Source organism: Macrobrachium nipponense, chromosome 32 (assembly GCF_015104395.2).
Source record: "Macrobrachium nipponense isolate FS-2020 chromosome 32, ASM1510439v2, whole genome shotgun sequence".
Taxonomy (NCBI): Eukaryota; Metazoa; Arthropoda; class Malacostraca; order Decapoda; family Palaemonidae; genus Macrobrachium; species Macrobrachium nipponense.
In genome coordinates, this window is record NC_061094.1 from 48,937,218 (window position 1) to 48,958,001 (window position 20,784).

At 39.1% G+C, this 20,784-nt stretch overlaps 1 long non-coding RNA gene across 1 annotated transcript; it reads left to right on the forward strand.

Annotated features, from left to right (window-relative positions):
- Positions 1-1,421: 1,421 nt before the first annotated feature.
- Positions 1,422-20,738, forward strand: LOC135207152 (uncharacterized). The gene is made up of 3 exons (XR_010312897.1): positions 1,422-1,576; positions 18,362-18,592; positions 18,971-20,738. It is a non-coding gene; the product is annotated as an uncharacterized LOC135207152 (long non-coding RNA).
- The last annotated feature ends 46 nt before the right edge of the window (positions 20,739-20,784 follow it).

Sequence of the window (20,784 nt, forward strand, 5' to 3'; positions counted from 1 at the left end):
GTATTTACATTTTTCTGCGCTTCTAATGATATAAAGGAAAATTAACTGTTCTAACTTTATTTAGCATTAATTTCTCAGGGAATGTATTAATATTCGCAAATAAATTCAGCGTAATCTAGATAGTTGTGAGTATTATATTAGCGTAAAGCCGTGCGGTAAAACTGCTGTTTCATAAACATTATATGAGTGATACTTAATCCTTAAGATTTAAATGTTAGATTGGCATATGCTATGCTTAATTGGAAATAGTAAACTAGTAAACTACAGCTATTCAGATTTATCAGTACGAGACAAGACTTACAACAACATAATACCAATACAATTACCCCGATACTGTGCATCATTTCATCCAATGGAATGTGGCACTAGATTCCGGGAATACTAGATACCGAGATTCCAGCGTTTATAGTTCATATATTCTGGATGGTCTGTGTTGTGCGTTTGAGATTCTGTATTCCAGTTTCTTTGTTGCAACTTGGGCCCTACCTTGGCTTTAAGTAGTTTACAAGTCTAGGACTCATTATTTCAGTCTGAAGCTCCTTCATTTAATAGGTGGCCAGTGAAGGCTCAGTTAAGGCGGGATGGCCCTAACATAAGGTGTTTTATGTAACTGTAGTTTGGCTGTCTTATGCATTAAATGTTGTAACGTGTAAAGTGATTAATTTAACATGTTATTATTAAGTCTGCTACAGTGGCCTTGTTTTATTATCACAGAGTCAGATACAAGCATTTTTCAGACATGTATAATTGATACGTCCCAATGAATTTTCTTAAGATATTATTCCACATTTCCACTCTTTTGGTATTATTTGATTCGTTTCCTTTAGTTGTTCAACATGTAGCACTCTTAGGTTTCTCATTATCTGATTTGGTTTCATTATGCGTGTGTGTGTGTTTTTTTTTATGTGTGTAAAGCTCCTCCCAAAAATAATTTTTGACCTATTCAATGTGGTAGCTCCTATCTTTCCCCAGTATGGTTAATTGCTTTCATTCCGTATCGTTTCTTTTGGTATGATCATTCTTTCCTTGTTGTCCAATTTTCACTCAACTACTCTCATATAGCTATCGAATTTGGTGGATCTTTCTAAATTTTGCGTTTTTAACCACCAAATTCTGAGGTAAATTAAATCCAATACCCGCATATTTTTTCGACAGGTCTTGTTGATGATCTTAGATTTCTTAATCAATAACCTATTCATTTATTGTGTTTTTGCAATAAAAGGTTCAATAGTATCAAAATTCCCTATCACCGTTACGACTAAAAAAATGAGTTGTTCTTTGCTGAAAGAGAGGGAGAAAACAAATATAAAAAATTGTGGAAATAGTCTTACGGTTTCTTAAACCATGTTTTTAAACAAGTTAATAAGCTCGGACGTCCAGTTTTAAAATGACTTCGTCATACTTGGGTTCCACAACCGTTGGTAACATCAGTGTTACGAAAAGGGATGTTAGTCATTTGTCCGTCGATCGCTGATGAGGAATGTTCTTGGCGTTACTGACTAAAATAGGTGTCGAGTTTGTGTGCGTGATAATTAACGAGTCTTCAGTTGAAAAGTGACTAATATTACCTAGTTTGGTAAGTGATATTTTTTTATAAGGTAATCCGCGTGACCTAACATAATTCGTGTCATTTTCATCTTGTATAGGGTAAACAGACTGATGTAGTAGTAGACTGCACTCATACTAGGTTAAATCATTAGTGGTTTTATTACCTGTAGGGAGAACACGATGTTACCTGGGTATTTGTGTAATAGGCCAAGTTGATTAGTGGAGTGAATTAATAGTTTTATATGCATGAAACACGCTTAAGCATATCCTGTGAACTTGGAGTGTGCATTGTATGATGATAGGCCAGTATTTCTACAGAAGCAATCCGCGGTGGCCTAGACTATGGCAATTGACGTTTTCCTATATTGTTTTACCCACTGCACAAGAATTTAAAGTAATATTTATTCGGATGACTGTAATTAACCCAAGGGCCAGTACTAAACATGGCAACTCGACCGCCGACCGAAATCGGCGGAAGAACACCAAAACCAATATGGCGGCGATACCAAAACAACTACATATCCGCGACAATCGATTTATGTGTGCTGTCAGTAAGGCCGTGGCGGAGCAGTGCTTCGCGCCTTATCCGCATATTTAAAGATTCTTGGCATGCACGGCATGTACTGGGAAGAGGTAATGTTGTGCTGCGCACGCTAGCCACAGGTGTTACAGTAAGGCTACTTACCGTGGCGGATCACACCTAAAGGCGTTCCTGTTGTAGTCGATCCGACAAATAGCTCCACAACACTGGCAGTTTTTTAGCTTTAGAATTAAATTGTCTTTGAGCATATTCAATCACAACTTCTTTACCACCACTAGACAAATAATGATAAAATTCACTGTAACCCACATTGCACTGCAAACAATCTGTAAGAAATCGAAGGTCTCTGTCAAAATTAATGCCAGAAGGGCCTGCCACTGCCTCTGCCATAGCTACAGGAAGACAAAATGCCGGTTTTTGCTTCATTATTCGAGTATTCAGTCAAACAAGGATACCAGTGAACACTGGACAGGTAACTTTATTAATCCATTGAAATGCTAGTGAAACTTAGTTTCCGACTAAAGTCGTTCGTAATTGGTTATGAAACCCATGACATCATAACCATGTCACACCTCTCGGCCAATAATGAGTAACTGGAACTGCTTTTGTTTGCGTAAGAAAGTAAGTTAGAGGGCTCATTAAAAGTAAAAATTACCGTACAGGAAACACCTCTCCCGACTTAGGAAAAATTAGAGGTAAAAACTTATCAAGCTCATTTAATTCCACCCCGTTCAATCTCTCATATAATGACTATACTTTTTATATTGCTTTTCACATGCTCTTTCCATGTAGGTGATTATTTATTTTAATATCCAGTGCGGAGTGCTTCTGAAGTATTACCTTAAGTACTGGCCCCTGGGGGTTAATTCCAGTCATCTGAATAAATATTACTTAAAATTCTTGTTCAGTAGGTAAAACTACATAGAAAAACCGCAACTGCCATAGTCTGGGCCGCTGCAGATAGGTACCCTAGATCTACCAATAGGCCTACGGCTATCTAGCCTAACCCATTTATTTGGAGTCCACAATCAGTGACTTTACTGAAGACAAACCCATTTACGATGCAGTTCAGAATATTTCTACAGAAGCAGTCCGCACGGTCTGCAAGGAACGTAACCGCAGATACGACATCCACTAGGGATTGGGGGCCGTCCAATGTATTTCGCCGTGTTTAGTACGGGCCCCTGGGGGGTTAATTACAGTCGTCCGAATAAATATTACTTAAAATTCTTGTTCAGTAGGTAAAACTGCATAGAAAAACCGCAACTGCCATAGTCTAGGCCGCCGCGGATAAGTACCCTAGATCTACCCAGTTCAGTTTGGTTCTTGAATGTTGCTATAAGACTGAGTATCTCTATGGCCATGAATAAACTTAGATTGTGTTGCATATGAACCTATTAAAAAAATTTCTATATAGACATTTGTGAGGTAGACTATGTCAGAATTGTTGCAAATTAACACTTACCCAGACCAAGTAATTCAAGATACGCAACATATACCTTTATATATGGAAGAATGCAATCTCTCCTACCTAACCTGGCCTAGATCTATAGAACAGAATACAGGAATGCATCACAGTCTCACTAACCCTTAGCCAGCATACGTATTTAGAGGTGCACAAGTATTGAAAATGTGATTATTTGTTTAGTAAAAGTGACTAAAGTGAAATAGACAAGTGTGTGATCATTAGTTGGTTACTTCCGATTTAACCCTCCCACATACGAGATGGAGAGAACATAGCCTTACAGTCAGTATAGGTTAGGGAGGCTGAGAACAGAGGATGACATGATCTATAGCACCTTAGGTCAAGAGAGGTAAAGCAGAAGTGCCCCCAGAAATTACCCTTCCTTTGGTCTGACAGGAACCTAACGTTAGTCTACTAGGTTAGCAGGCATTCATGTATACATAACTTAGGGTAAGGCCACACCGGACGCGGGAAGCGTTGAGGTGCAGGCACGACTCGGGCGGGAGAGCAGCATCAAAACGATACATGGCCACACCAGAAACGCCACCCTCCCTCCCACGCGTCACTCTCAGAGGTCAAAGATATACTTCTGTGCACAAGTCATTGTAACGTTTGGATAGGAAAATGCTTTTAATAAAAATCCTAAGTGTCAAACTTGACGATAGACTACGTATGACCCAACGGTCTTTTGATTCATTGCTTGCAATAGTAGAAGTCAGTCCCATAAAACAAACGACGCACCATAGACAGCGCATCTATCCTGAAGTATCTTTCAGGAAGTAGTAACCTTATTGGCAGTGAATTTTGTGATAATAAAAGGTTAAAATCCATATATTGGTTTTTACTTCCCTTACAGTTAATACTTTAGGGGAAGGGAAAAGAAAATGTGGATTTTAACTTTTTGTTATCACAAAACTAACAGCATATAGGGTTACCTCCTTAAAGATACTTGGAAAAACAAAGGAGCGATAATTAATTGAAAATTATATAAAGCGTAATTGATAATTGCCTGAATTATGTTGAAATAAAACTATTTACCGGTATTTAAAAACAAATGTAGTACAATGGTAAAGGGAAGTAACCATTCAAGTAACATAGTCCCTAATCATATAGAAAATGGGGTTGTTTCGGGTGAAGACGCCGGGAACCGCCGCTGTATTTTACATGTTACATCGCTTGGCAGCAACTGCAGAGGGTCGAGCCGTCCCGCTAGTCTTGTGTGGCTACCTGCATAAGATACCCAATGATTCAAACTGCAGCGGGAACCTCTTCCCTGCAACCTCCACGCTTGCTGCGTCTGGTGTGGCCTCACCCTTACAGTTCCCTTGGTCATCTTTGGTGCATAACTGGTAAGGTTAATGACTGGTATTTGAAGCTAACCCTTGTGCCAGAATCCAGTGTCATCGATTAGGTAAAGATGCACCCTGCATTTAACTCATTTTCATTCCTTTCCCTACCTCTCCAACAGCCCAGAAAGTTTCTTGTAGTGATTCTGCATTATTTTTTTTTTTTACATAAGCTTGCTCCTTTGCAATATAGGATCTTGTATCAGAAGGAAGATAGTCTACTGGTAAGTCCCAGTGTCTTGGTAACACGATTGTACTTTGTACTTTTTACTTTGCCACAAAATATCTAACTTCACTTGAATGGCAAAAGCATTTTGCACATTGTTTTTATAGCTTTTGTATCAGGCATGCTTTCTCTTGCTACTGGCAGACATTTACTGAATGTTAACAAACGTGAAGGTTTATTCACTCAATTATTAAAAAGTGATTCAGCAAATAGTGGTATGAAGATTTACAGCAAAATGATTGCCCAGTTATTGTAGGTAAATAATTTGTGTCTACTGCGAGAAGTCATTGCAGAGTACTATGATAATGAATACTTGACAATGCATATGTGAACAATATTCTGTGCATTTCCCATAATTCTCAACAAAAACATGGGTTTTATAAGGCTAGTCATGATGAGTGTTTGGTTTTGTTGAGCTCCTAATTCAATTGGGGAGTGCTTTGGCGTTCATAGTTCAACCGTGAGGTTTTGGCAGCTTCTAAGTCCGTTGTGTAGTTTTGAGGAACCGTAACTTTTAGTAGTGGATTTGAACTTATTCTTTATTTTGGTCTTAGTAGAAGATACTTAAAATACTGAGTTTTCGAAGAGCTTATTGTTCATTGTGGACTTTTAGGGGCATAGGTTAGCTCAAGGGCTTGGGTGGCTTATGGTTCATTGGGTTTTTCTTAGAAGCATATGAAAGCTTGATTAATTTATGTTGAGTTGTGCAACTTTGGCAAACTTACTGAACATTTGTATCATTTTGGCTAGTTTACCATTAAATGTCGCAGTTTTCAAAATTAACAGCATCGGCTGTGGGAGTTTTGGTAGAAAACTTGAAGCCCCGTTGTGGGACTATGAAGAGTGCTGTGATCAAATGTGAGCTTTTGGAGCTTATTGCTCAGTTATTTGGTTTCGGAGGAGCTTGCAGCTCAGTTGTGGGATTGTTGAGAGTTTGCAGCTCAGCTGTGGGTTTTTGGGAGATTTTAACAGTAGTGGAGATTTGGAAGGTCCGTGGTTAGATGGTTATGTTTAGGGAGCCTGAAGTATAATTTTGGCTTGTTTGTGGGACATTGGAGAGCTTGCAGCTCAGTTGTTCAGCCGACAGTGAGACGGTTTGCTATAAAATAATTGTTAAGTTATTGGAAAATATAGTTTGTTCATGAAACTTACCTGTCAGATATATATATAGCTTTATTTTCTGAAGTCCGACAGAATTTTAAAAACTTCCGACACACGCAGTGGTCGGCCAGGTGGTTAGTACCCATTCCCGCCGCTGGGAGGCGGGTATCAGGAACCATTCCCATTTTCTATTCATAATTTTTCTGTCGCCGGTGCTGAAAACACCTGTTTTCAGTACCTCCGTCTTAGGATTTTGGAAACTTCATTGCCGCTAAGTATCCTAATTGTCTTTTGATTTATTTACTTGGATTTGTGGCTAGGCATACGCTATCTTAAATTGATTTGAATTTGATTCCTTTTTGCATAAAATATCTGAATCTAGTTTAGGCTAGTTTCAGACGGGGTTGTCTGCAAAGATAGGGTGTGGCTACCGAAAGCTTCGGTAGATCCGCACTTGGTATGCATGAGGGGTATGGGTCATGCTTCTTTGTTGAGATTTGTCATGGAAGGAGTGTGAGACTTTTTCTATTCCGTAAGGAAGACTTATGATTCGTATGTACGCAATTAATCAGTAATCATATCTAATTCCGTAAGGAAGACGTATGATTCGTATGTACGCAATTAATCAGTAACAAAAAGTCAGGGTAGTGAACCTGCTAAACTTCCTGTAGACTTTATTTTGCCTAACCCTGTAGTATGGCCTACGGGCTATGAATATCTGTTACGAGAGGTGCTCGCTCTCCTCCATTGCTGTGAAGTGCTACTTCTGTAATTGTTACTCCTAACCCTGCAGTGTTGCCTTCGGGCCCTAAGCAGTGTCTGTAGAGGAATTGCCCTTTCTCTGATACTCTTTCGATTCTAACTTAGAATCGAAAGTGCTTGCTTTAGAGAGTAAAAGTGAAGTGCAGAAGTGCAGTGATACCCCTTGTGTATGGAGGTGCGTCAGATCGGCCTCGTTTCGCCTCTAGGCCGGGACCTCTGCTTGACTCCCAGGACCCGGGGAGGGAGCATGTCGAAAGCCTAAGGAGGGTTACAAGGAACCCCCACCGATCTGGCGTGCCTTCGGCAGTTCTCTGATGAAAAATCCCCAGACTGCCAAAGTGCGTGCGCGTGCACGAATCATGAAAGATTGCTTCTCGTCCTCCGAAGCGTCCTCCCCATGCAGGGGTTGGAGCTTTCGGAAGGACTCGCGCCCTCTAAATAGAAGCTTTATAGAAGAGGACGCTTCACGTCCTCTCTCTTCTCTCTCTCGTTATGCGTTTCAGTGAGAAGTAAGAAGGCGAACGTCGCCTGAACTCGTGTCCGTCTTTCCACCGAGAAATACGTAAAAGAAGTCATAGTAGCAGGAAGCTTTTGAGAGCGGACGCCCGGGGCGCTCGGATGCGGGTGCAGCCCAAGCGCGCGCGCCAGTGGACGCCGAGCGTGCTCCAGTGGACGCCGAGCGCGCGCCAGTGGACGCCGAGCGTGCACCAGCGCACGCCAGGTGTGTCGCCTGGCTGAACGTTTCTGTTGAACTCTTCAAGCTCTTGTTTCAGATTTGGGCCTAAAGAATTTTTACCTCTACCTTCGGCGATACCTTCTACCTCACCTGCAAAGAATGTGAAGTAGGCAGTGCTTCGGAGGAAGCTTAAAGTGAACAGACAACTTCTTCTTCGAAACCCAGCAAGACATCGGGTTTCGTGAATTCAAGAGGTCTCTGTCAATTAATATTGCTTTTCGCATAGGTGGATGGAGTTAAGGAAAGCTCGAGGGAAGATCTCGTTTGCTCTACCGCAACCTTTGCCATTCTGCCATTAAATTTAAGTAGCCACTACCGCAGTCAAGACTTTGCAATAAGGCAGTTACGGGTTATGTAAGGCTCGATGTCCTGCACGTCAGGACTCTCGGCAACGTTCAGTAGGATTCTTGCAAAGGCACTCATCAAAAGGACGCTCTTCAGGAAAGCACAAGACAGGACTTCCTTTGCCATACTGCCAATAAATTTTAAGCTTTAGCAGGCATTAGTTGTGATACGGGAGAGGAAGCTGGTTGGAGAGTTTTTTCCTCTTCCCAGGATAATTTTGCAAGCTTTTTAGCCCATCTGAAAGGGTTTTTCAGATGATAGATTTTGTTAGTTTCTAGTCGGGACTACGCTGCCGAATGGGAACATCGTCGTTCTACCTGACGTAAGCCCAGTCTCTTAACAGGATTCTTGCCCCTTCCTCGTTTGAGACGGGAATCGGAAAAATTAAATGCTCGACTTCCTGGATTACGTTTTGTCAATTCAGTGACTTTCCCCATTGACAATATACTTTCGTTTTGTCAAGTAAGTGGGTATCCCCTCATTGACAAAATATCTCTTTGTCCCGTAAATGGGTTAGTTCTCATTGACAAACGTCTCATTAACTTGATATTGCGTAAGCGAATAAGCTCTTATTGACAAGATTCGGAAGAGCTCTCATTCGTCATTCGCAGACTCGTACAAGAAATAGACTTGTAGACTACGTCAATGAACGCTTATGTCCAATAACATAAGAAGCTTGAGCTGACTGCTTCGATTCTCTCAAGTTTTGTTCATGAAACTTGCCTGTCAGATATGTATGTAGCTGTATTTCCGAATTCAGCTATATATATGTCTGCGAGGTAAGTATGAACAAACTTTGTGATATAATTTCATATTTTGCATTGCGTTATTTTACTTCTGGTTGGTTCAAGTCATATACGCTTGCTGTAGTTACCTCTTCGGATGGCAACCGAGACGTCTATTGTCTATTTTAAGGACATTTAATCGTTACTCCCTGCAGCCTTCCAGGAGTTTCCGATTTATCTTTTACCGTGGTATGGTAGTGTTCTGACGACACAAACGCATCTATATATTTAGCGTTTTCTGTTTCGCTTAAATATACCAGCTTGAGAGTCTTTCTGCTCAAAAAATAACGGACCTATTTCTTCGTAGAATAGGGTAGCTGGCAACCCAGACATAAAGTTAAGAGACGACGTTCGTAAGCTGCTGGCTGCTGCTGTCACGCTGTGTCTGTCCTCCAGTCCAACCGAACCGAGCCAGTAACAGATCGTTCGCTGTCATGCGCTGTAGGTTACGTCTCTCTCTCCTGCGGGTATTGACTGGACTAACCGGGATCTCTGGCTGACGGTTACGTCTCTCCTGCGGGATTGACTGATAACGTATCTCTGTGCTGACGGTTACGTCTCTCCTGCGGATTGACTGACTAACCGTATCTGCTCGGTGCTGACGGTTACGTCTCTCCTGCGGGATTGACTGACTAACTGTATCTCTGTCCTACAATCACGGACTTTAGCCTAAGATTGAGGGGATTTCTTACGTGAATGAATAAACGTTGCATTCGTTTTGCCTTACTATGTTCAACAGAGTTATCTCTTAATCCTTTCGGTGCTCGTTACCGCACGGTATGGAACTACGAGTCTACCGCAACATTGCACTTTTATTTGCTCTCCTGCTTAGGCAAAGCGCAGCCTTATTAGGGAAGTAAGCATACTCGGGGAGGGAATGGATGAGCTTGCTGGGGACCATTTCCTTCCTGAAGAAGTTTGTTTCCCCGAATAGACTGCAATTCAGACCACAGTTTTTTTCCTACCGGGAAACTGAAATATTATTCTAGATCTAGGAATGATTCTGAACATCTCTCAGTGCGTCTATCACCTGAGGTGATAGAAAGAAGGTGCCGGACATCTGGATAGGGTTTCAGATGTCCTGGATCTTAATCTGAAAGAAGTAAAAGCGATTCGGTAGTCCCTCCAGTCCTCGAAACGAGTTTTTGGGAACCAGTGGTCCAGATCAACTCTGATATTCCACAGCTCTCTCATATCTTAAGAAGTATCTTCTCTCGGTCCTTGTTCGAGTTTACGAGAAAGAGCCTATTATAACAACAGGCGTAGAATGTAACGATCCTCTACAGGTTTGTTACAGGATTGCAAAAGTCCGTACGAATCGTCTAGATCGACGGCAGCAACTATTCAATTCCGAGTGGAATCTTTCTTTAGAAGTAAGTTGAGAGTTGTGTAGACTTTAGGGACGCCCTTTCATTCTTCTCTTCGATATGTTGAGGACGAAGAGGCTTCTTATTCTCGATCCGGGATCGGTACCATTAAACGCCATCCTATGATATTGAACGGGGATGGATGTTTAGTCTCTTTTCCCCTTTTTCAATCGCTTAGGAAATGTAATTAGAGGATTTATGACGTCACAGGGAGCGACAATGACGCTGATCGCCCCATGTTGGCCTTCAGGATCCTAGATTCACAGAGGTCACATACTTCCTAGTTCACTTTCCAAGGACCTTTTCCGAGAGAGTCGGTCTACTCTAACTCGAAAGGTACCTGTAACCTCTCCGCTCTGAGTCTGACTACGTTCAGACTATCGAGATGTTGACAGGAATAAGATTACCGTCTTCCATTTCCGTCTGAAGAATGGGATAAGCTGGCAGTCACAACTATTAAAGAATATGCAAATATGTTGTTGACGGCCTTTGGGCTCAGAGATTTGCGTCTGTCAAACAACAAAGCCCTTCACGATCTTTGAGTTCTGTGGAATCTAGAAACTCGCTCACCATCTTCTTTTTGTCTCACCTGTTTTCTCGGAGTCAGACACTCGTGCGAGATCAGGCGACATATAGTAGCCCTGAGTTTCTTGTTGACGAAGTCGGTTGCGTTTATACACCCCCGATGATCGTGTAACATGAGACCAGGTTGGACTGTCAGGCATTCTTCCTTCGGGACTGAATCGCCTTTTTGCTCCTCGCTCCTTTCTCCTGGCACCAGAAGCTCGAGTCAGGAGTTGATTCGCTGACGACGTTGGGTTGCGTTGATACACCCCCAAGGTTTGCTTAGATTGAATCACCCAGCCAGTCCAGACACTCATCCTTCAGCGAAGAATAGTGCCTTATGGTCTTCAGGGTACAGCCTTGCTGTCCTTGATTCGTCTGACTGGTCAACTGGTCGGTCACCTGACTTTAGTACAGACGGACTGACTGTGCATGTCCAGATCGAAGCTTTCAATATGGAACTTAGACGTAGTCTGAAGTTCTTGATGTCAAAGCATTCGAACCTCTCCTTCCTGTTAACTTCTTGCATGTGATCAGGAAGGACTTCTTCTAACCACCCTAGATACGACAGAGGGTTAGTGAAATTTTAAGCCATTGTCACAAGTTTTGGCTTTAGAGAACACAAGGCGGTGTGCTCTCTAAGCCTTCCGTTGTGGCCTAAGAATGGAACCCGTTTTGTCCCTTGGGCAGGAGCTGGGAAGCAAGGATGGCACAAGTTAGTGGGCAGGAGCCAGAGAGAGTCCTGTGCCCTGTCGGGTCTCTCAAGTTTTATCTACATAAAACTCAAGAAAGTCGAAGTCATTCGGGCAATCTGCAGTGTTCCGAAAAGACCAGACTTGCCCATATCGAAGAACACCCTGGCTTTAGTGTTAAGTTCTTTCAAAAATGCTCCTTCATTCTGTTTGCACAAAGATTTGAAATCTTTTTATCTGAATGCTCACGAGGTGAGGGCGCGACCTCGGAAGCATTTCAACAGAGCATGGCACTCAGCAACATCCTGAGTCCATGTTTTAGCGAAGCAACTCTGTGTTCACTTCACACTCCCTGCGAGATGTGAAGATGGCATATGAGATCTGCTGCTCGCTAGGGCCATACGTGTCTGCAGACACAATCTTGGGGGCAAGAAGTACCACTCATCCTATCCTGTAGAAAATGGTTAGGAAGAGCTCTTAATTTAGTTGTTGAGTCGCCGACAACGGCAACTTCTTAACTCTTAAGCCTTAGTTAAAACACCTTAACTTTGGCTAGGTTGGTCAGGTGGTGATATATATATATATATATATATATATATATATATATATATATATATATATATATATATATATACAGTAGGGCCTCGTTAATCACGGGGGATAGGGCCCAGAACCCCCCCCCCCGTGATAAGTAAATACCCGTGTTATCCTGGTACCCCCCCTGAAAATTGCTTTAAACCGCCTACTTTAATAATTAACCCACCCAAGACCACTATTTCAATGTTTATAACTGCCTACTTTAGTTCAAGCACCAAATATTTCTTCAACTATCACCTTAAACTAAATTCAAGACAGTTTCAAAGTTATTCTTTCCTATCTTCAATTTCCCCTGTATCAGATCAGCAAACAAAATTATAATTACCTAACAATTCCTTTCTATTTTCATGATTTGGCTGCTGCACCAAACTTAAAGTACATAGTATATCTATTTCGTGAATGAACATATTTATGATAAAAAACATGATTTACTGTAATGATTACAGCACCCAACTATAATATTAATGTATAAACAGCAAAATACAGCAATAAAAATCTAGTTTTGTCTTTTGTTTACGTTTAGAATCAGCTGATGGACGTTTATTACCGAAAGAATTATTTTGGAAAACAATTTAGTTGCTAAAAGAAACGAATTTATTAATGGAATTATTATTATTAACTTTGCACATAATAGTTTATGATATTATGATACAGTAATTCATATTTCATTGAGAGAGAGAGAGAGAGAGAGAGAGAGAGAGAGAGAGAGAGAGAACAGCTTGTGACGAGAGTAACTTGAATAGCTTGAGATAGCAGCTTAGGACGAGAATAGCTTGAGAGAGCAGCTTGGGACTAGAGTATTGTTGACTATCTTAGCTCGGGAATAACAATGAAATTTGTAATTTAAATATTTTATGATGATAAGAAATGAAACATGGATAGTGAATGATATTATGATACAGTAATTCATATTTCATTGAGAGAGAGAGAGAGAGAAGAGAGAGAGAGAGAGAGAGAAAAGCTTGTGACGAGAGTGACTGAATAGCTTGAGATAGCAGCTTAGGACGAGAATAGCTTGAGAGAGCAGCTTGGGACTAGAGTATTGTTGACTATCTTAGCACGAGAATAACTATGAAATTTGTATTTTAGATATTTTAAGATGATAAGAAATGAAACAGGGATAGTGATAAGATATTCTCTTGTATACTGTTATGTGATAATCATTCAGTCAACTGTAAAAGTTGTATTGAAGCACAGTTTCGTAAATCACAGAAAATAAAAGTATAGCAACACATATTTTTATTCTTTCGGGGACCATCTTGTTTCTTTTTTTATTACGATAATAATAAGATCAGTATTATAGTTTTTTTTCTATAAGTGATGAGAGAGAGAGAGAGAGAGAGAGAGAGAGAGAGAGAGATTTTGCTATTTACATTCATAGTATTTGAAAATATGTGAATGAGTTTTATTCTAAAAATGCATTTTAGTCATGAAAAGAGAAGAAAACAGTAATCAGCGAATCTTGCTCTATGATAAAATTCGTGATTTCGTTTAATCCGGAATATACATAGCATTTGGGCTTCACAAAAAAAGTAAGTAAAGTGATTTATGACAGAGTTTAGAGGATACTTACGTAAAAATACATCGGTACTTTGTAGAACGGTGACGTCACGGTGGTCATATGTATTTTTTTCGTGAGTGAATATACATTTATGATAAAAAAATAGTTACTGTATTGCTTAGAGAACCATATTGTAATATAATGTAATCACATCAAAATGAAGTAATCATTGTTCATTGTATACTGTAAACATGTAAAGTGTATTTTTGTCTTTTGAAAAATGGATTCCCCAAGGAATTATTCCTTGAAGAGGCTTTTAATTATGAAGATATGCCAATAATATATAAGATTTGCATTTTATTATGAATATATGACAATAATATATAAGGTAAAAATGGTTTTATTACTATTCGTTTGTATGACTGCAGTGTTCAGAGAAGTTGATTACTTATACCAAAACAATAATGAAGTTCGAATTGAAAATTTATGTTTTCCTAAATGTTATTACTACTGTAATTAAACTACTACTATTAACATTTCTAAAAGGTTAAGAATGACAAAGGTGCTGTGAAGTGTAACTCAATGTTTACATTTCTGCTGGCCGCTCAACTACAAGTTGATGTCAATGACGTGGAATTATTCCATGAATAGGCTATATATTATGAAGATATGCCAATAATATATAAGGTGAGAATGGTTTTATTACCTTTATTGTCAGTTAATATCATAATGTGAATCTGTTCATGCATTTGTTGGTTATCGGAACCGGACGAGGCTTAGCCTACCACCGGACAAGCACGAGATGCTGTGATTCACACCAGGATATATAGACTGAGAAGTAGTCCAAGGAAAAACCCGTGATTAACTGAATCCGTGATTGCTGATCCGCGACTAAGCGAGGCCCCACTGTATATATATATATATATATATATATATATATATATATATATATATATATATATTTATTTATTTTACTTCTTAGCCCTCATGGTATGGTCAATATGGTCTAGTCACGTCGTGGTCTCGCCCCTGTTGACAGATCATCTGGAGTGCACCAGCTATATAGGTCTCTACCTCGCTGGCAACTCTAGTAGCACAAGCAGACTTACGTGGCAGTAACCACGAAGCCAGCTATGCTAACAGGTGGAACCAAGATGTAAATCATCTGCATGCATTTGTTTCCCAAAATCCTTCTATTCTGTCCCTTCCCACCTCCAAAGGTGGGATTCAGCTATATATATATCTGACAGTAGTTTCATGAACAAATGATATTGTTATGATACAATAAAGTTTGTTCATACTTACCTGGCAGATATATATAATCAAGTACCCACCCACCTCCCCTCAGGGGACAGTGGAAATAAAAATTATGAATAGAAAATGGGAATGGTTCCTGATACCCGCCTCCCAGCGGCGGGAATGGGTACTAACCACCTGGCCGACCACTGCGTGTGTCGGAAGTTTTTAAAATTCTGTCGGACTTCAGAAAATACAGCTATATATATATCTGCCAGGTAAGTATGAACAAACTTTATTGTATCATAACAATATCATATTTATATGTACTGAGAGAACTTATTGTAGAGTAGTCTCACATTGATTGCTCGACAATATGTGGACAGCAGTATGCACATTTCCCAGAATTCTGTACAACCACAGAAAATTAGTCTTAATAGGCTATTGGTGAAGATTATTGTGGAGTTTTGTTGAGCTCATAATTCAATTGTGGAGTGTTTATGAGCTCATAGTTCAATTATGCAATTTTTGTAGCTTACAACTCAATTGTGGAGTTTTTAGGAACCTTTATTTTGAATTCTGGAGTTGAATTTATTATTCTTTGTTGTAGTCTTAGTAGCTGATATTAAAAGCACTGAGTTTTGAGAGAGCTTATTGTTCATATGTGGAATTTTGGGGACATGGGATAACTGGGGAGCCACCAAACACTTGGTGGCTTATGGTCCAAGTTTTTTGTGGAAGCTTATGATATTCTGAGAATTTTTGGGCGCTTACTACTTGGTTGCACAGTTTTGTAAAACCCATAGAACAAATGAGTGACTTTGGACAATTAACCATTGAAAGCTGTTATTTTATTTAGGAAACTGTAATCTCCAAAGAAATACCTGACACGGAGTTATTATATCTAGATCTACTCGAGCAGCTTACAGCGCAGTTTCTGGGTACTGGAGAATTTACAGCTCAATTGTGGGTTAATTTAGAGCACTGGTATAAATTGTGGGCTAGAGAAACTTATTACTCAGTTGTTTGGCTTGTTTTGCCAGTTCTGGGTGGGAGTAGTACAGTTGAGTTATGGAATTTGGAGAGCTTGTCATGAAATTATGGGATACTGGAGGATTTGCAGCTCAGACACAGTTAAGAAGAATGCTTCCTAACACCATAATATTGTTGAGAGCTCTTCAAAATTTTGCAATTGACCTACATTGTAAGATAGAAAAAACTTAATTGAACCACAAACTCTACAAAGCCCAGTAACATCACAATTCTGCCACAAGCTAACAAATTTCAACTGAGCTGCGAGCTTCCATTACCTCCACAAATCAGTTCACCAGTCAAACCATAAGATACATGGAACTTCAATGCTGAGCAGTAAATTACTGATGAGTAAGTTTCACAGTACTTTTCTCTACAGAGTTGTAAGTTCCCTTTCAGCATAAGTTCCACAGACACCTGCAGCTGACAAAGAAGTTACTCAGTCTAAACCCCAAAAAATACCTTGAGCTTTCCAGAACTCTTACTAGTTCAATTGTGTAGGTCAATTGCTTAGTTTTGAAGAGCATGCAACGATATTACAATGTGTTGGGAAGCCTACCTATTATTTGTGGTGCTCTGAGATGCATGCAGTGGCTTAGGCATATTCAAGGAAGGTGCAGCTCGAACTGCAGAGTTTTAGAAAATTTGTGGCTCAATTATAGACTTTTTTTTTTTTAGAGAACTTATGGCTCAATTGAAAGATTTAAGATCACAGTACATATAAGACAACAATAGGTTTTAGGATCTTGTTGTCTCTAAAGTGAGTTATGCTGAGCTCGTGGTACTTTTTGGTGTTTAGGGGAACTCGTAGTTCTGCTGTGAGGCTGAGTAGCCCATTGTGAGCTGCAGGGGAATTTAAAACTCGGTGGAATTTTGTAGAGTTTACAACTAAAGAGAAGTATTGGGATATGTACCCTTCAGAAATTTACAGCTCAGCATTGAAGTTCCATGTAGCTTCTGGCTTGACTGGCGAGATTTGGCAAGTAAACTCATTTGTGGAGGTATGGAACCTTACAGTTGTTAACATTGGTTAGCTTGTGGCAGAATTGTGAAGGTACAGGCTTGGGGAACATGTGGCTCAATTGTTTTTTTTTTCACATTATAGGCCAGTTTTGAAGTTTTGAATAGCTTGTAACCAAAATAATGTAAGGCTTTAGGTACTGTATGGCAGAACTATGGGCTATTGTGGAGTTTATGACTCAGTTGTGGGACTTGAGGGGTTAATGGCTCAGGTATTTTAAAGGGTGGCTGCATCTCAACTGCAGTGTTTTTGTGAATTCATGTTTGGAGGTTTTGCCACTAGTAAGAGTTCTGGGAAGCTCAAGGTATTTTCTAAGGTATAGACAGTGATTTCTTTGTCAGTTGTAGGTGTCTGTGGAACTTATACTGAAGGGGAAACTTACAACTCTATAAAGAGAAGTACTGGGAAACTTACAACTCTATAAAGAGAAGTACTGGGAAACTTACTCATCAGTAATTTACAGCTCAATGAAGTTCCATGTATCTATGGCTTGACTAGTGAACTGATTTGTGGAAGTAATGGAAGCTTGCAGCTCAGTTGAAATTGGTTAGCTTGTGGCAGAATTGTGATGTTACTGGGCTTTGTAGAGCTTTTGACTCAAATGAGTCTTTTTTTATCTTACAATGTAGGTCAATTGTGAAATTTTGAAGAGTTTTCAACAATATTTTGAAGTGTTAGGAAGCCTGCTCCCTAATTGTGGGGCTTTAAGAAACATGCAGTAAAGTGTAAGGCTTTAGGATCGTATGGCTCGACTATATATTTATGGTTCAGTTGTGGGATTTGAGGAGTCAGTGGCTGAGGGTTTGCTGAAGGGAGAGTGCAGCTCAACTACTGGGTTTTCTAGAACTTATGGTGCAGTTGAGACATATTTTTGAGAATTTATGGCTCAATTATAAACGTTTAGGTGCCATACAATTTTGGGTTTTGGGAACTTCTGTTTCTAGTGTGTTATGGGAGCTCATGGTATTTTATGGTGTTAAGGGAACTTGCAGTTATGTTGTGAGGCTGAGTTGCTTTTTTGTCAGCTGTATGACTTATCGAGTATATGCTTAAAGAGGAAATAACAACTTAGTGGTGTTTTGTGGAGCTTACAGCCTGATATACGCATTGAGAAATAAACTCTTCAGTATCTTATGGCCAGACTGGTCAGGTATGCAGGTAAACTCATTTGTGGATGTATGGAATTTTACGGCTCAGTTCTTAAGATTGGTTAGCTTGTGGTAGACTTTTTGTTTTCAGGAACTAGGGTCTAGACTTAAGCTCTGCATATGACCGTTGCTGAGGTAGTTTATGCATCGATTGTTTGACCCCAGATATATATATGTTTTATGTAACGCTAGCAATATCAAATATATTTTTATATTTAGCTGAAAAAAAAAGTTTGAACTGTCATATGTATAGTACTTGGTATTACTCATAAGATACATAAGTAGTTGCAAAATTTGTAAAAATATCCTATGTAATGATATAAGGTTTTCATTTTTGTTCTATTTCAGGTACACCTATTTTGAACTTCGGAAGAGATGATCTGAGCTCAACAGCTGTTATGTTTTGAAAATGAGTATCCAGCTGAGTCACCTGTTGCTTCTACAACCTGACAATGAAAACTCTCCATTAGCTATGTTTTGCTATTTAGTTTAAATCCAGTATTTAGGCTGACAAGCATCTGACGTATATTAAATCTCAACAACCAAAACATGACTCAATAAAATAAGCAATGCATCAAGGTACAATCTTGAAATACAAATTTAGTAGATTTTGTGCACCACTGGTCAAACTATACCACACGAATAAAACCAAGCATTATATTCATGACTATGTGCCATTATATTAGTCAATTTATTCACGTGCAATCTACTATTAATAGACTGTAAATGAAAAACTTTGACATTTGAGGAATTAAATTGACCAAATTCTCATTGCTAGTCATTGCTTTTTTTTATCACTATTATTGGGGTTCCTAAGGGCACTACAGTGTCCTGCGTATCAGTAACTGAGAACTGTAATCGTGTTTGTTGTTTCATGACTAATTTTTATATTGCTCAGGTTTTTTTAATACTGACTTACGTATCTCTAACAGGTCACTTTTTTTTTTTTCCCCCAAGATGGTTTACTCCATTACTCTTGCCAAGATGATCTATGCTATAGCAAAGATGCATGCAAGCTATTACCAGTACACCAACTCATCGTCAAGATATTTTGAGTCAGTAGTAACCCTGTTGTTGACAATGCATCCACGAAAACATCACCAGTCATGACTTGAAATATATATCTTCTGCTGATATTTTTGATGTTAGTATTACCAGCGTATCTACACAAGTTCCATTGATTTCCAGTTGTACCATGAACAACTTATCTTCCATGGGTGAAATTACTTTTGACATCACAAATTACAATAAAGAAAACAGTAATAATTAAAATTTTTCAAAAGTCTTGCTTTTCGAGAACGTTGGCATGATAAAACTTCACAGTTTACAGTTGAGTATCCCGAACTCTAATATTCAGTAAATGGTTTAGAAAATATATAGAATGGTTTCAAGGTCATTGTTAAACCTGGGATTCACAACAACAAAATTAAACCCCTATTGTAAAACAAAAACTTTTAGTGTTTTCAGTATGTCTCGGTTTAATCGGGTTCCCATTTTTTGAACAATTACAAAATCTATTTTCGACTGTCAAATTTAGACTAGATTTTGGCTCCCTTGCCCTTGCCCCAAAGTAATATCAGTTAATTGGGTAACATAATTTTTTATGTCTGTTGGTTTTCACCTTAGCTGTAGCTATCAAGTTGTAGACTTAACAAGTTAGTTTAACCTGATTGCTTGATACATACTGCAGGCAATAAGTTTTGTGGAAGTATTTATTTTAAATGGTTCAGTGGCTGGTTAATACTTTACCAAGCGAGTTTTGGAATGTTTTAAAAAGGGATGTTTTAAATCCCGGGGCTAACAATGTATTGTCGTGAGAGATGCAAGAATTATTGGAAACACAGAAATCGAAGAAAGGCTACTAATGTTCTTAGGCTGTCTTTCTCTCTTGATCAACATTCGCTATTGTTGATGGTTTCACATTAATGATCTTATGAAATGCTGAGCCATATCCAGAAATAGAGAAGTACACTGGTTTGATTAGAAGTAATGTTTACGAATACTACTGAATTAACAACAACAAAAATAATGCAAATGAAAATCATATCCATCCAAAAATTAATAAGAATCAATAATAATACCCTGTAGTGGGTAATGCTGTCACTGTACCTCGATCAGTGCACTGTAGGCATTACTTAAGGTTCTTTGCATCATCCCTTCGGCTCCTAGCTGTAGTAACCATTATTACCTTTACTGTAACTGATTTCGTATTCTATCTCTTACCATCTTACTTTCCACCCTCACTGAACTATTGTTTCATAGCACAACTGCGAAGATTTCATCCTTGTTACACCTCTCCAACCTTTTTACTCTCAATGTTCCTTTCAGTGCTCTGTTTTTGGCCCAAGTTTTATTTCCCGATCCATGTTTAAATGCAATGGATAAAAATGTATTCTGTAGAAAGAGATACAAGGATTTTAAAATGCGGAAATCAAAAGAGAAGCGACCAATATTATTATAGAATTTTTCGTTCTTATTCAGCACCTGTTGCAGATGGTTTAGTATAATAGTCTTGGTAACTATTAACTCGTAAAGACACCGACACTGGTTTGATAGAAGTAAATTGACTAAAACAATAATTTAAAGTATAATAATAGTCGTCCAGAAAGTAATGTAGATTATAATAGCAGCAACAGTCCAGACCAAAGCGCTGAGTGTTAGTTACAAGATTAACAAGAGTAATGTCATTACAGTACCATTATGGACAGAAAATGCCCTACGCCGCGTTTTAATGACGTAATTATTTATTAAAACACTGAATCCAGAAAGGA